The sequence below is a fragment of the Pteropus vampyrus genome, unplaced genomic scaffold (genome assembly GCF_000151845.1).
Source record: "Pteropus vampyrus isolate Shadow unplaced genomic scaffold, Pvam_2.0 Scaffold210, whole genome shotgun sequence".
Classification (NCBI taxonomy): Eukaryota; Metazoa; Chordata; class Mammalia; order Chiroptera; family Pteropodidae; genus Pteropus; species Pteropus vampyrus.
In genome coordinates, this window is record NW_011888991.1 from 1,474,586 (window position 1) to 1,492,542 (window position 17,957).

The 17,957-nt window shown below is 33.1% G+C and overlaps 1 pseudogene; it reads right to left on the minus strand.

The window, feature by feature from the left end:
• Positions 1-8,465: 8,465 nt before the first annotated feature.
• LOC111747105 lies at positions 8,466-8,590 on the minus strand (annotated as a pseudogene).
• Between the last annotated feature and the right edge of the window lie 9,367 nt (positions 8,591-17,957).

Genomic DNA, 17,957 nt, shown 5'->3' on the forward strand with positions numbered 1-17,957 from the left:
AAAAAAAAGGAAAAAGAAAAGAGGGAGAGAAGGAAAAGAAAAGAAAGTGGAGGAGAATATGGAGAAAGAGGGAGGGAGGAAGAGAAAGAGAATAGAAATTATTCACTAATGCAACTAAATAAACCACATTGTTGACTGAGGTACTCAAACCACTTCCCGAGTAGCTCTCAATTCCTCCTTCTCTCCTCTGACCTCTGCTTTGGCAGTTCCTCTCACCATTCCTCTACCTCCATTCCCTTCTGTCCTGCCTACCTTTCTTTCATTTGATTTACTGTCATGCCCCTCACATATAGCTTGTTTCCCACAAGCCCTAAGATTATATGATTCTTACAGCGTGGGCCTCAGAAAGAGATAGACCTTTTCAATTCTGGCAAAATGGATGCTGATTACTCTTGCTTGAGAAGGAGCCCGCACTGTGTTCAGTAAAGACAGAATCTCAGAAGATCTATCCTTGGTCATGTGACCAAGAACCTCCAGAATCATCTGGGAAAAGCAGATGAAAAAAGTTTAGCCATCTATTAATCCACTATAACTAAGTGAAGCAATCATTCTAATTCATTTATTTCTTCTCGGGATTGTTAGACCCAACTAAAGGTGTTGCATGAATGTTTACATTTAGTCAATAATTCCATAAACTATTTATTTCTAATTACTTGATAATTAGGAATTATCAACAGATGCTAAGAATATACACATTTTGCCCTCGAGAGACTCATATTCTCTATACATATAACAAATCATAATGTTGTATACCTTGGACTAATACAATGTTATATGTCAGTTATATCTCAATAAAACCAGAAAAACAAATTAAGTTCATATTCTCTAAGGGAAGATAAACATTATGAATACTACATATTCTATAGTGTAAGGACCCTCAATTCCATAAAAGCTTGGGGATACTAAAAAACACTACCATGTTAAATGAACAAAGGAATTATAAAAATGTTTCCATAACAATATATCAAGATAAACACTTTTTCACATTTTAATATAGCAAATCAAAAATAATACTGTAAGCAATGGGAAATAAATTTATTTTAAAAATACTATGGCAATATAGTATAGGTAGCAAATTATTCTTCTAGTATAATCCAGAAAGCCACAGTGAAGAGATATTTGACTGCATGGGCAATTTTAGGAAAAAAGAAGATACCTATCAGGAATATATATATTATTTATGTAACTCAGTCCTGACATCTCTTAAAAACAAAGACAACATTATCTCTCCAGAAGCTCTAATTGTAAAAGATAAGGCAAGAGTGCCTCTTTAATTATGAAAATAAAGGAAGCTAGAGCTCTACATTTCTAAATTTTTTCTCAATGCCTTCAACTAGGGGAGACTATCTTTATTTATTTGTTTTTTCTATTAAAAGGCTTTCTCTTTTAGATTAAATTGAGCAATGAGCATGATATATATTGGATTTTGTGAGCTGGGTATTTTTACCTTCTCAAAGGACAAAAGCCTCTAATGATATAGATTCCATATTTTAACAGATAAGAACTTTATGAACTAAAACTTAACCTGTTTATACAAATACTCAGTATTTGGGGGCTTATTTCAAATGAGAGTGAGTGGGAAAATGGGACAAAGAGCCATTTGGCATCTTCAGCATACACACAGTGATGTGAATCCATGTGATTGGTGGATTTCAGGAAAACTGAAGATGAGAAATAGTTTCTGATGAAAAGTTTTTTGAGTTTTTTGCAATGTCAAGAATAAGTTAAAGAAGTACAAATTAGTAGTTGATAGTTGGGCATGGGGAGCATGGCAGAGGGAATGCAGTTAGCATTAATATGATGGCTGAGTGGAAGGCCAGGAGAAGGAAGGAGCAATTGGGGGGATTGTTTTACAAACATTCTAGATGTCTAACCAATGTACGGTATACTTGAAACTAATTTAAATAAATAAATTTATTTAAAAAAATAAGTTCATCAAAATAAATAAATAAATAAATATAAAAGCAACTTGCTGAAAATAAAACAAGACATCTGGCAAGACTCTGAAAGCTACTGGACATTTGTAAAGGAAACAGAACTGACAGACATCCGCTCACTATAATGGAAGTGTGTTTATTGAACACAGTGACAAAGAGAAGACTACATCTCTGAAATAAATGCAACGTGTTATGCTAGCTGACAGTGTTCTCCATGTACATTATATTTTATGTATGAAAATTATACAGGGAACAATTGCACATCTGCCTCTGTGTTCTTATAAATAATGAAGGACTATTTCATGATGATGTAGCCTCTCATGAATTTACTCAGGTCAAACCAATTGTGACCCAATTTTTCAAAGTTTCAAAGCCCACCCTTTAGCTCCAGTTGTGATATAAAATATTTATGGGATTAGCTAAGGGAAAGGAACTGAGGCTCTTTCAATTAAAAATAATTTGTTTTACTATTTTGAAGCATAGAACCTTAGAGCAAAATCTGTCATAGCAGTGCAGTTGCCTGGTGAGAAGAAAACTTTATTCATCATAAAATTGGTAAGTCAACACTCCCTTTTTATTGGATAACAAAAATAGAACTTGCTTGTGGGTCAGGGCACATGGAATCAGGTGCAAGCAAACCTAACAAGTATGTAGTTTTAGCCAATCAAATGATAATTTAGAAACAAAATAGAGCTCTAGGAATCATAATACCCTGTGGGTTCCTTAGAGTATGGAACCCTCTGGAAATGTGCCTCCATAGCATTTGGTAGCATTCAGATAGGATGTTAAACCGCCTGGCCTTCTTCCCCTTTTAAACAAAGCAACTCTGCTTTCACTGTGTGTTGTATCAGGCTCCCACAAAATTTTCACCTGAAGAAGGTTTCCATAGCTCTATAAAGTTTGAAATCAACTGATCATTATCTCCGGAAGCATAGAGTGAATGACAGGTCAAAAGTCACAAACCAATCATTTCTAGAGCTGAGATCAAATCCATGTCTTTTGACAGCAATACCAGTTTATGTTTGTGTGTGTGTTAGGGGAGTATTTTTTTTTTGGTATTATTCCTTAGCCTAAGTAAATGGTTTTCAAACTTGGCTTTAATTAGAATCACTTGAGGAGACTTTAAAAATCTCTATTCCCAGGGCACAACTATCATTCAAAATCTCTGGAGATAGGACCCAGTGATCCATAATTTTTTAAAGCATCCCAGATGATCTCGGTATGTAACCAAACTGGAGAACCAGTGGCCTTGGCAAAAATTTTGAATTCTGTTTTTCAATAAACAAGTCCCAAACTTGATTTCCTGTGCTACCACATGTCAGCTTTTAAAACTTAAGCTCAAAGTGCTATCTTGAGATCTGTTTTCTCCTCTTTAACCTGTTAAAATTGGAGTAGGTCAGAGGTTTTCCAACTGTGCTCTTGGGAACTCCTATAATTTCTGAAAACACATTCTGAAGGGTATGAGAAGGGCAAGAGAAGAGAGACAGAGAAGAGTCAGGGATCTTTACTAATTTTTATATTTTTCCATAAAATATTTTCACCTGAACTTTTGTTTTAAGACAGAATGCCATTTCTTTTTAAAGTTTTAAAATTGCAAGTCTGGAAAACTACTAAGACTTTTTTCAAAATTTAACTTCCAGGGATTGCAGAATTTGATAAAGAACTAATCAACTTACTTGTTCCAAGGTTAGGATTATTTAACTGGTATTTGCAGGCCCCTAATTTTCCCCAATATTCTCACCATATATTAGGAGGAAAGGGGTAGATCCAGAAGCAACATTAATGCTAATCACCCTGGTTTATATGTTTAAGATAAGCATTCTTTCTAGATTCCTCATAACTTCTAAAAAACATCCATCTCTGTTTGCTCAGGACTGTCCCTGTTTAGCACTGAAAGTCTTGTGTCCCAGGAAACCTCAGTCCTGGTCATACTGGGACTATTTGTTACCCTGTGACTAGCCGACAGATAGAAGTGGCACCACTCCATTTTATAACTTCACTTTATAGTCTCTGGGTATACCCGATTCACAGAACAGAGGGACCTGGAAGGATGAGCCACTTTAGCTCAGAAATCAGCTGCCTCACTTCATTTGAAGGTCTCTAGAGGGTCTGGCCTGCAGGTGTCAATAGAAGCCTATGAGTAAAGAAGAAAGTTGTAATAATCCATTATGTTTGGATAGTACTTAATACATAAAAGCATTTCCAGGTAGTTTGTCACATTTAACTGACCCTCTCATATTTTGTATTACAAAAGATTAACATTTTATCTATTTTATCCATTTCTCATTAAGTTGGCACAAGTTCCACTTCCTCCAATCAATGTATACTTAAAATTCTATTTTCTTTCCTTCTTTTTTTTTCCTTTAACGTGTCTAGACCATCTTTCTTTCTTACCTTTATTTTTTGTAATGTGCTTCTACATATGGATATTTCTGCTGTAGTAGGAAGTCTTTATACCTAGTGCTGCGATACTTTCTTTGTAATGTGCTTTTTTTTTTGTAATGTGCTTCTACATATGGATATTTCTGCTGTAGTAGGAAGTCTTTATACCTAGTGCTGCGATACTTTCTCCTTCCTTCTTCAACATGCAACAGTAATAGCTATCATTTACCAACTTACTATGAACCAGGCACTGCATTAAGCACTTCTAAGTACCTTATCTTATTTGATCTTCACAACAACCTCAGGGAATTAATGATGAGCAAATAGTGGCCATGAAATATCAAGGATCTGACTCAAGTTCACATGAAAAACAGCGAAACTGGGATTTGAATTCCCAACTGTCTTTTCCCATAATCTTAGTAATCACACCAATTTGCTTTCCCAAACATATATTTGCTGCCATGTGCTTCTACTTTGTTCTAAAATATTTGCCAATTGCCTCCAAGAGATTAATCCCTTTTCAAAACCACATTATGGCAAAGTTGGCAGGCATTGTATTTCCCATATAAAAGATAAGATGACAGAGATACAGACTTTCCTAAGATCAAAAATGTGTTACTAGAGCCAAGACTCTTAACCCATTTTACTATTTAAATATTTCTAAAAGCAGAGTTAATTTACCTCTGGGAGGTCTACAAATGTGTTCTAGAAGTTTATTAGTTCTCCTAGACATATTTTCTTATGTTTTATATTATCAGTTCAATGATAACTAGAGATAGCCAAGTAAGCATGCTTAAAATCCTCTTTCAGTGTGGTCTAATAGAAATTTCTGCAAAGACAGAAATATTATATATGGAAATATTCTATATCTGCATTATTCTAATATGGTAGCCACTAGGAATATATGGTTCTTAAGAATTTGAAACATGGTTAATGCACAGAGGAAGAAAACTAACTATATCTAATTTTAATTAATTTAAATTTAATGTCAATAGACACGGGCCTAATTGGACAACACAACATCTAGATCAGAGGTCTGTAAACTACAGCCATCGGTTGCTAAGTTTAGATAGAATACAGCCATGACCAGTTTTTTTAATATACTGTTTGTGGCTGCTTTGGTGTCACCATGATAAAGTTGAGTAGTTGTGATAGAGGTATACAACCCTCAAAGCCTAAAATATTTATTATCTGGCCCTTAACAGAAAAAAAAAAAAAATTGCTGATCTCTCGTCTAGATGGACACTTGAGGCTTATTTTTGCATTTATGTTTATAGTGGTTTTTATACCATCGTAAATTGAAAAAGGAAAAAGTGATGGGAAATTGAATGAAAGCACAATAGTATAGACATAATGAGAACCTAATAACCTGCACTATGGCAGCCAGTACCATATTCATATAGCAACGGATAAACTGAGTGTCTTAAATTTGTACCAACTTACTATAGAAAATAGAAAATGTGGTATTAAATACACAAAGAAGAATTTTCACTCTTTATCTTACTCATTAATTTAATTTGGATTTTAATAGCACTGTAACATTAATCATGTCTTCAATTGAACAAGACCACTTTATGGAATTATAACCTTTAAAATGGCACTTGAGGACTGATCAGTGGCAAAGCTTAGGTTAGAAATGAATATGAATATTCTGAACCTAACTAACAAAAATCTTAAAATCATTAATACCGTCTTATACAACATAAAATGCAGACAAGCATTAGTACCGCTCAAAGAAAAACACAAATAAATTAAGTACCAAAAAAGACCAAAGTTTCTATATTTCTGTTATTAACCCAAATGTGAATTTTTTTTTCATCCAAACAAAATCATCTATTACATTTAATTAGTGGTGGTAATCTGAATTTCATTTGATTTATGTCTTTGTTTGCATTTATTTTGTATATATGTTCCAAATTTGTAAGTAAAGAAAAAGGTAAAGGAAGACAAGAAAAATACATGAAAGGGTGGAAAATAGCAAAGGACACTGACTTCAAGGACTCCTCAGAGCCTGAAGATTTCCTGATGGGGTGCATCACAGACTCTTCCCCCAAACTCCCCTCCCAAGCCTCTCTCACTACTCTCTAATAGTAGTGCTGACTATATAATGAATATGGGATCACAAATTTTTAATAAAGTATTTTGTATAAAATTCAAAATCTTTTGTGTGTAAAATCTTCAGAGATGTTCAGATGAAATAAGCAGTATCAGAACAAAGTGTCATTATGTTTAATAAAATTGCATGAATAGCTTCATGACCCATGAAAAGAAGCCAGTTTTAGTTTTCAGATTAAAGCAAAGAGTACCGGACATTGAGCCTTTTCTACAACTTCCATTTTGTTGAAAAGATTAAAAGTAACTTCAGACCTTTTTCACAACTATAATTTGCCCATATGATTTTAAAAGCAAAAGTAGGAAAATACCTAACTATTGCCACCATCTATTAAAAGCCCTTCAAGAGAAGATGAATTTCCAACCATATCTACTTTGTTTCATTGCTATAAGAAATAAGCAATATTGTCAAAAGGTAATCAACTCCTAAAGTTATAAAATAATTATAGGAAAAAATTATCTACATTTATCTGCTTTCTAATTCCATCTTGGTGATAAAATTTAGGAAGACTTTTGATCACTGGTCATCAGAACATATTCTACATTTCACAAGATAACTTTTTATAACAAGTGCAATCATTTGATTATATAATACATAAAGTGAATTAAGAAATAAGATCTAAACAGAAAATAGTTTAGTTATTATTTCCTGTCAATAAATTTCTAATATTTTATAGGCGAAGAGAGAGAAAAAATAAAGGAAGGGAATTATAAACCTATTTCTTGAGCTCACAGTTCATCACAAGTCTTTAAATTTGGTCTCACCAAACAAATCTCTGCCCACCTCCCACAGAGGAAGTAAAACAATACCACAAATTATTTGACTCATATGTGATACAAACACCATTTTTGTTCCTCCAGTACCAACAATTTAAGAGTAAATAGACAGTGTTTTGGAAGCAAATCCATGACTAACTTTTGCTGAAAAATCTCTTTTCTACATTAATGAGAAAGAACATCTTCTGAAATTACATACATACTAACCATTCCACTTTGGAGATGTCTCCTTTTTACTCTACTAATTAAAGAAAAGAGACTGAGTAACTACTTCATATATTAGGCCCGACTGATGTTAATCCTTTTTCTACTTAATAAATCTCCATATCATTGCTATTTAAGACTTTGTCATGTCAGGAATTGGGATTGTTTACAGCTCTCAAAAAAATGCCCAGGGGAAAAATAAATCCACATACAGGTAGAGACACATGCTTACTCATATGGAAATTAGAAGATAATTTTAATGCATTAAATCTACAAATAAACTATACCCCAAATTATTCATGGTTCAGTCAAAAAGGAAAACTTCATTAACCTTTAAAAGGGAGGTCACACTGCACATATATTCAACTTGGAAAAATATTATTCCAATTACTGACCACCCTAAACTGAAGTGATGGATTTATTTGAGAGCTCTGCAATTTCAAAGCTCTTAGCCATGATTGGCATGGCAATGTAGGGAGCTTCACTGGAGTGCATACATTAAGATCTCTTGCACTAAAATAGAGTAGCAATGAATAAGGATGCTAAGTATTACATAACTTTAAATATACACATTTATAGTTTCAAATAAAAAATAAATAAACCAAAAAGAGCCCAATTTGCCAAATATTTATTATGTGCCTATCACACGACAGACACTCTGTTAGGCTCAGACTCTAGTTAGGAAAAATTATCTAGGGAAACACAAAGACAGTGAAGGAGACAAGATTAAGAATGTAGAAGAAATTAGATACTCCAAAACTTACTGGTATAACAAAGAATAAGCAGCCAAGTAAACTTAAAGCTCACACAAAAGGCCTATTTTCCTCAGTTATTTCTACCCAATACACCATGTCTGACTTTTAACACAAATTTCAAAGCACGATAAAAAATAATAAATAAATAACACAGTCTGAACAGAGAGGGCAAGCATCTGTTATTTATTTATTTTCTCTCTCTCTCCTTTTTTTTTTTTTTAGGTGAGACAACCCTTGGTTGACCTCAATGATTGCAAGGACCTTGTCAGCTTACAATCCTTTATTTTTTTATTTTTTATACCTACAGTACCTGGTCTTCCTAGGTGGTTTTCCATCCAAGTACTAACCAGGCCTGACCCTGCTTAGCTCCCACTTCGGAGATCAGATGGGATCGGGCTTGTTCAGGGTAGCATGGCCATAGACAACAAGCATCTTTTAAAAGGTAAACTGAGGTACATTAATATTATCAAGAGTTTATTTGAGTGTAAATTGATTTGAATCAGGCAGGTTAAACTGACAGTGGTTAGGGCTACTCTACCAACAGGAGCTAGGAGAGAGGTTTTTATAGAGAAGGCAGAGACGAAGCAAGGAAATTATTTGATTGGCTATAGCTTAATCAACTGCTTGATTTGAGAAAGATTAGTCGGCTATTTGTAATTGGTTGTTTTTAAGTTTCATTTTTCTTAGATTCAAGTGCATTAACTTTTGACCTAAGTTTTAGTTTGCTTATGTAGGCTACCAAAGCATAAAGCTACCTCAGTCTAATGCCTTTCTTGTTTAATTTGACACATTAGAGCCAGACTCAGATACGTCACAGATTTTAGAACTATCAGACTAAGAAGTTAAAATAACAATGATTAATATGGTTAGAACTCTAATGGAAAAAGGGGGCATCATGCAAGAACATAATGTAAACAGAAAAATTAATATTCTAAAAAAGGAATACAAAAATAAATGCTGGAGATCAAAATTATCACATCAAGAATGGAGAATGCCTTTGATAAGTTCTTGGCCAAAGAAAGATTCACTGAGATTGAAAATATGTCAGTAGTTCTTCCAGAACTGAAAAGAAAATAGAAAAAAACAAAAAAGAATAATAAAAGAAAAAGAAAAACAACAGAATGACCAAAAACTGTAAGACAATTACAAAAGGTACAACATATGCTATTTGAGAATTTCAAAAGGAGAAGCAAGGAAAAAAGGAGCAGAGAAAATACTTGAAGTAATAATGACAGAATTTTCCAAAATTAATAGAAGAAACCAAAGTACAAATTTAGGAAGCTTAGAGAACACCAATCAGGATCAATAACCAAAAAAAAAAAATCTACATCTAGGCATATTATATGCAAATGCAAAAATTCAAAGACAATGAGAAAATTTTGAAAGAGTGAATTAAACTTTACCTATAGATAAATAAGAATGAGTTAGACTACTTTTCAAAAACCATGTAATCAAGAAGAATTTGGAATAAAATATTTAAAGTGTTGAAAGGAAAACAAATAAATATCAACCTTGAATTACATATTCATCAAAATGATCCTTCAAAAATGAATGAGAAATACTTTCCCAAACAAAAACACATCAGCAAACTCCTGACTCCAGACTGAAAACAGTGCAGATATTTATTGAAAAAACTCTCATATAAGTGGACTTGCACAGTTCAAACCTATGTTGCTCAAGGGTCAACTATATATGCCTGTCTCCTAATTTCTATTTGATTCTGAACACATGAGAAGGAAGGAGTATTATTAATTAGTCCCCTTAAAACATCAATTGTTTATAAAGGGCCCAAAGCAGAAAAGGAGAAACCAACTGCAGAGGTCCTGGTGGTTTGACCCAGATTGTCAGTAGTGGAGATTAAGGTTTGGGCAGATTTTATTAACATTATTTTGTGTCTTTTAAACCTATTTTCTCCTATTAAAAAATGTAACATATTTTAGAATAACAGTTAAACTGAATGGTTAAACATTTCTAAATGTTTTCAGCCTTCTAAGAATGATAATAGATATTAGAAATGTTAGTTATCATTACCATTTTTCATGTTCATAAAAAAAAAAAAACTACAATAAAAAATAGCCAATGAAAATAAAAGCGAATGGGAAAAATGGACTTCAGTGACACCAGATCTAAATTACCTAATATGAGTTTCTTTTAAAGGAGTAGTAGCTGATTAGCTGAGGTAATTCACTTCAAATTATATAATTTATATCAGAGTAAGTTTTCATTTTAAGATCTTTAAAGTTTGATGACATTAGGAATCTTGACAAATTTATATACTCATGTTCATAGACAGCATCATTGTTCATTATAGCCAAGAGGTAGTTGCAACCCAAGTATAAATATGAATGAACAGATAAATAAAATTTGTATATATGTACAATAAATATTATTCAACCTTAAAAAAAAAAAGACATTCTGAAACACATTACAACATGGATGAAAATTTCCTATGCTAAGGAAATGAGCCAGTCAAAAGAACAAATATTGTATGATTCCACTTATTTGAGGTACCAAAAGCAGTCGAATTCAGAGAGGCAGAAAGTAGAATGGTGGTTTCCAAGGCCTGGGGGAAGGGGAAGGTAGGGAGATGTTATTTAACATGTGCAGAGTTTCAGTTTGAGAGGTTGATAAGTTTGGAGGTAGTTAGCAGATGATTGCACAATAATGTGAAAAATGTAAATGTATTTAATGCCACACTAAACTGCACACTTAAAATGATTAAACGGTTTTATGTTACGTATATGTTACTGCAATAACAAAAAGTGCATGAATATTAAAAACAAACAAAAAACAGAGAAGTCCAAAAAAGAATGGGAGACAAAAATGAAACAAAGAACAAGGGTAACAAAGATAAAACAGCTGTAAAAATGATTGATATTATTCCAACTATATCAATAATCTCCTTAAATGTGAATGGTCTAAATATACCAATTAAAAGAGAGGCTGTCAAAATAGTTAAAAATAACTATATGTTATCTACATGAAACTTACTTTCAATATTAAGACATACATACTCTAAAATTTAAGGTGTTGAGAAAGATATAGCATGCTAACACTGATCTAAAGAAAGCTAGAGTAGCTATATTGATTTTAGACAAATCTGACTTCAGAGGAAGATAAAATACCATGGATAAAAAGAAGCATTACATAATGAGAAAGAGGATAATTCTCTAAAAAGGCAAAACAAGCACCAATGTATATGTGCCTAACAAGAGTGTGAAAATATGTGGGCCAAAAATTCATAGAACTGTAAGAAAAATTAGACAAAACCACCATTATAGTGAAGATTTCAATACCTATCTATCAGTAATTGACAGAGCTAGCAGGCAGAAAAACAATCTGTATATAGTTGAATTGAACATTTTAAATTAATTGATCTAATTAATATTTATAGACTAATTTATCCACCAACCATAAAATACACATTTGTCACAAGCATACATGAAATATTCACCAAGACAGACCAGATTCTGGGCCATAAAATAAACCTCAACAAATTTAAAAGAATAGAAATCACACAAAGTATGCTCTCAGATCACAGTGGAATTAAAATAGAAATTAATAATGGATCACAAAGTATTTGGAGATTCAATAACATGCTTGTAAACAAACACATGTGACAGCTCAATATAAATTTTAGACATCTCGATACAAATTTTAAAAAATATTAGACTAAAGGAAAATGAAAATATACTTACCCAAATATGTGGGACACAACACAGTCAGCGCTTAGAGGAAAATTTATTCACTTCATAGCCATTAAATGGATAATATAGAAATATTTCAAACAGATTTATGCCTACAAATTTGATAACTTAGACCAATTCTTTGAAACAAGCAACCAAAACTCACACAAGGAGAAATGGAAAAACTGAATAGGCTAATATTCTTTAAAGAAATTGCATAAAAAATGAGTGAACTTCCAAAAGGTAAAGCAGCAGGTCCAGATAGTTTCAATGGAAAATTTTTCCAAACATTTAAGGAAAAAAAATGATACCAATTACCTACAATCTCTTTTAGAAGAAAGAAGCAGAGAGAATATTTCTAACTTATTCTATGAGACCAACATTACCTTAATGCCAAAACCAGAAAAAGACAATTACAAGAAAGAAAAACTATATATATAGACAAATATCACTCATAAACACAAATATAACATCCTCAACAAAATATTACCAAATTAAATCAAACAGTGTACAAAAAGAATTATATACCACAAACGAGTGGGATTTATCCCATGCAAGGCAATTTCAACTATTAATTTCAATTAATAAAACCCATCACATCAATGGTCTAAAGAGAAATCATGATCTTATCAACAGATACAAAAACAGCTTTTGACGCAATCCAATACCCATTCATGATAAAACAAACAAACAAACAAAACTCTCAGCAAACTAGGAATAGAATGGAACCTCTGAAAACTGATAAAGAACATCTCCAAAATACCTACAGCTAACCTCATGATTAATGGTGAAAAACTAGTGTTTTCCTCCTTAGATATATTGTATGAAGGAGTGTGAGATGAAGGTAAGCAGTGTACACACTTTTCCTCCTTAGAACTTCTACAACTAAGAGATTAGAGCAGGGTTACAGGATACAAGCTTAATACACAAAGACATTTGCTTTCCAATATACTAGTAATGAACAATCAAATTGAAATTAAAAATGCACCACCATTTAAATTAGCACACAGAAAATGAAACAGGTATATACTTAATAAATATGTACATAATCTGCATGTGGAAAACTACAACACTGATGAAAAACAATCAAAGATCTAACTAAATGAAGAATCATTCTATGTTCATAATTAAGAAGACTCAATAATGGCAAGATGTCATTTTTTTTTTTTTACTTATTTTAAAGATTCAGTACAACCCTAACAAAAATATCAGCAAGTTATTTTGTGAATATCAACAAATTGATTCTAAAGTTTATATAAAGAAGCAAATGACACAGAATAGGCAACCCAGTAGTAGAAAGAGAGAACGAAGTCAGAGGACTGACATTACTAGACTTTAAGACTCTATATACAGTAACAGTATTCCATTCAATAGTGTATTCCAACTTTAAATTCAGTATTTCATACAACAAGCATATATTTGTGAAAGAAGAGACAAATAGATAGAACTGAATAGAGAGCCCAGAAATAGACCCACACAAATAAAATCAACTAATCTTTGACAAAACAACATTGGCAAATCAATGGGGAAAAAAGGGAAAAAAATGGTACCAGAACAATTGCACATCCACATACAAAAAATAATAATAATAATAATCTAGACACAGACCTTACGCCTTTCTCAAAAATGAATTCAAATGGTTCTTGGACCAAAATGTGAAATGTAAAACTATAAAGTTTCTAGAAGGTAACAAAGGAGAAAACCTAGATGACCTTGAGTTTGGTGAAGACTTTTTAGATAAAACACAAAAAGCATGATCCATGAAAGAAAAAAATTTATACTTTGGGTTTTATTAAATTTTAATAATGCCTTCTCTGAAAGACATTGTTAAGAGAATGAAAAGACAGACCAGAGGCTAAAAGAAAATATGTACAAAGCACATACCTGGTAAAGAATTTTATCCAGAATCTTCAAAGGATTCTTAAAACTCAACAATGGGAAAACAAATAACTCCACTTAAAAATGTGCAAAAGATCTAAACAGATACCTCACCAAAGAAGACAAACAGATGGCAAATAACTATCAGTCTCTTACAGGACTATTATAGTATTCCTGGGTGAGGTCAGAGTTCATGAACGGATGAGACAGAGAAAAGAAGGTAATACCAAGAGGATTTAGTGATATATTGTATGAAGGAGTGTGAGATGAAGGTAAGCAGTGTACACACTTTGACTCCTTGGGACATTTACTGAGATAGAAATGTCCAGATATATTAATTTCCTAGGAATGCTGCAACAAATGACCAAAAACTGGTGGCTTAAAACAACAGAAATTTATTTTCTCATAGTCTAGAGGCCAGAATTCCAAAATCAAGGTGTCAGTAGGGCCAAGCTCCTTTTGAAGTCTCTGGAGAAGAATCCTTCCTTGTCTTTGTTTCTGTTGGCTCCAGGTAATCCTTGGCTTGCAATAGCATAATTCCAATTTCTGCCTCCCTCTTCATGTGATCATCCTCTCTGTGTCTTCTCCTTTTCTGTCTTTTATAAAGTTACCTGTCATTGGTTTTAGGTTCCATTTAGATAATCTTGGATGATCTCAATTCTCAATCTTCAAATTAGTTACATCTGCAAAGATCTCTTTCCTAAAAAAGCTTACAGTCGAAGGTTCCAGAGATTGGGACATGGTCATATGTTTTTGGGCCACCAAAAATGGCTGCCATTTAAAACCTACTACACTGGAAAAAGACCAAAATTTTGACAGAGATCTTGGGTGTGATTTTGGACATATTAAATTTAATGTGCCTTTGTGAAGATCAAGAGAAGATAACAAGTAGTCAGCTCATTATGCGAGTTTAGAGTTCAAGGGACATACAAAAATTATAGATATAAATATGTCTTCTATAGTTTGTCGGACTCTTATTAAAGGATGACCAAGGAAACTTCATTTATGTTTTCTATATAATTTGTGAATTTTACCAATAATTCTGTCGAGCTATTTCTTCAAACAGACCAAAATGCATGTAAGATAAGTCAATATTAGTTATAATGAATGTTCACAATTCCATTAAATCAATAACACAGAGATTTATTTAAACATTTTAGTGGGAATTTCACTTTTTTCTTTGGAATTAGGGTTGGAATTTTGTACCATAGCAGGAAGAGTTAGTTATGAGAATACCAGGAAAGTCCGGCCACATAACATCTTTCAGAGCTAAAAGAATGAGAGGAAATGAGTCCTAGTCACAGAAAAGAAGACATAGTATTACCACTTTTATCCCTAATTATCTTGAAAATTATGTGAGGCTTTCAAAAATATATCTCCTTCAGTTTTTCTTTCCAACATTCTTTTATGTGTTTTGTATTATTGTCAGATCTGTGTTCTTGCCATTGGGTAGCTTAAGCTCATGTTGCATTTTTCAAATTTCTTTATTGACATATTCACTCCAAATAAAATTCTTTCCCCTTGATTTTTAGTTTCCTGAATCTCAAACATTGTTTTAGCCTGTATTAAATGCCACTTCCTCTACGAAACCTTATCTGAGACCACCTAATTCATTGCCCCCAACTTCACTAAAAGTTTCTTTGTCCCTAATTAGTTTCTAGAATATATTTACTGGAGTGAATTTTATGACTGAATAGATCTTTGCTTATCCAACAATTTGTTTAACTTTTATGTTTAATAGTTTAATAAATACACATAAAATAAAAGAGATCTCATGTAATAATCCTTTATTATCCTTGTGTTTAGAGTCATGAAAACTGTTCTTAAAACCTACATTTATTGTGGCCACACATTTGACATTCTGTTCATCAAGATTTGGGGCCTATATCTCCTTTACTTGAATCTGAGTGGCTTATGTGATTGCTTTGACTAATATAATATAGTAGAAGTAATGCAGTGACAGCTTCTGGGCTCAGGTCTTAAGAAAATGGCAACATTCATCTTCTGTCTTTGTAATTTTCACTCTTGAAACCCAGTTGTCATGCTGTGAGGAAGTCCAAGAAGTCATGTGGAAAGACCTACATGAAGAGAAACTATGATCATTAGCTATGAATCAACACAAATTTGCAAGCCACGTAAGTAGCTACACTGAAGACAGCTTAAACTGATATGACATGGAGAAAGGAGGAGTTCCTTCCCTCAAGTCTCGTTCAAATTAAAGATTACAAGAAAGATAGTAGTGGTTGTTGCTTAATCCACTAAGATTTGTATGGACAATGGGTTATATGCAGAAGAAATACTTGTCACTTCCAGGCCACAAGTAATAGGTGGTACAACAGGCCCTTCCAGTGTCTCTATTCTCCTGTCAAGAGGTTTTGGAGACTTGTTGAGATGAAAGAAACAAAGCATGGAAAACCCTTGATTCCCAAGTAACAACAGAAAAAAAATTATTCTGGAAAAGCATAGTACCAGGGGCTACAGGAGGTGTTTTATTAGAGGGTATTAAGGATATTGTGTTAAGCCACACAATTTGGCATCATTTGTTACCATACTACAAACATACCACTCTCCTGTCTGATATTCACAGAGAATCTTGAGAATGTTGTACCTTATAATAGGCTAACTTGGTTTGAAACCCTATTTTTAAGGTGTAGCATTCTCAAGAGTTTCTGTGAATAATGAAATACCATTATTCTGGAGAAGAGTAAGGATTTTACAGTCAATATACAAGTTAAAAAAGGGGAAAAAACTGAATTTGGGTCTTTGTGAAGGTTCCTAATTGTTTTGTGGCTATCAAATTGAACTCAAAAATAACTTACTAAGTATACACATGCAATATTTCTGATGTCATCCAAAAGCAAATTAGAACAAATGAAAAAACTTAAACCAGTGCTTTAATTCTATTTTTTAAAAATAGAACAGGAATTTTCCAAAAATAAAAGCCTGCCCTGAATATTTTATTGAAATGTTTTAAAGAGACTTTCTTGTTATTTTAAAAACTCACTACTGAAATTTTGAGAACTTGAAAAGGCTGTCAGGCAGTGCTGAGAATGAGCAAATTAACAAATTTTCAAAAATCATGTAGAATTGAGAAGGCTCTGTATTTTCAAAATGTTACATGATTATAATAAAAGTTTTATACCGTAACACTAATTTTAGGGGGAAAAAAAAAACTCACCTCACTAGAGATTTTTTTGGGGGGAATGACTTTCATGGTACTAAACATCCCCGTGAATACTGATAATCCTGATTCCCTTTCTCAGGTCTTCTGCTCTTGTCCCATCTCACTAAAAGAGATTTGCATTTATCCAGATATCTGACTTCCTGAAAAAAAATGAAGTTCTCTTTGATCCCTTATCTCTTTTCTTACTGCATTTCAGATTTGTCAGCTCCATCTTCAAAACTCAATCATTTTCTGCCTTGAATTCTACCCCAACCTTCCCTTAGGGAACCACCATCATGTCCCCTGTGGAAATTGTAGTAGAAACCTGCTGGGGCACTGCTTGTAACTTCAGGCATTGTGGACCTTTCTATACTCAGAAGCCAGAGTGATCTTTTCACAACTTAAATCAGTTCATGTCCTTCATCTGCTCAAAATTCTCCAATGGATGAGTCTAATACATTCATAATAAAATGCAAATGCCTAGTCTGACTCACAAGGCTCTAAGTGATCTGAACCATGCCCACCTCTTCAACTTCTTTCATTTCCATGTTTGCTCATTCCCATACAGCCTCAAAAGCCCCTCAGTGTATTCCAAGCACACACAGCAGGCCCTGATCCAGAAACACTCTTCTGTTATCCACCTGGCTCATTCAGTCTGGGGGTCTGCTCAAATGCCACATCCTCAGAGTGGCTTCTTGGGCCCCTAGATCTAAAATCAAAGCATCTCTTTATCCTTCTGCTTTATTTTTTCAGAATAATCCCTCCCACAACACAATTAATAAATTATATATTTATATACCTATTTGTTTATACCCCAATAAAATATAAGCTTTACATTCCCTTATATTTCTTTTATGAAAAGTACTATACTGTACACATATAACTTTTTTTTTATTTAACAATATATTTTGGAGTTCATGCCATGACAGTTTAAAGGAATATTCCTTACTGGTTTTCATTACTTTTGACAGCATCTTTCTCCTCCCTTGAGTTTTAACAGTTCTCCTTACTTACACAGACCAAAGGAACAAAGGTGAAAAAAAAGCTCTTTGGTTAGGGGCCT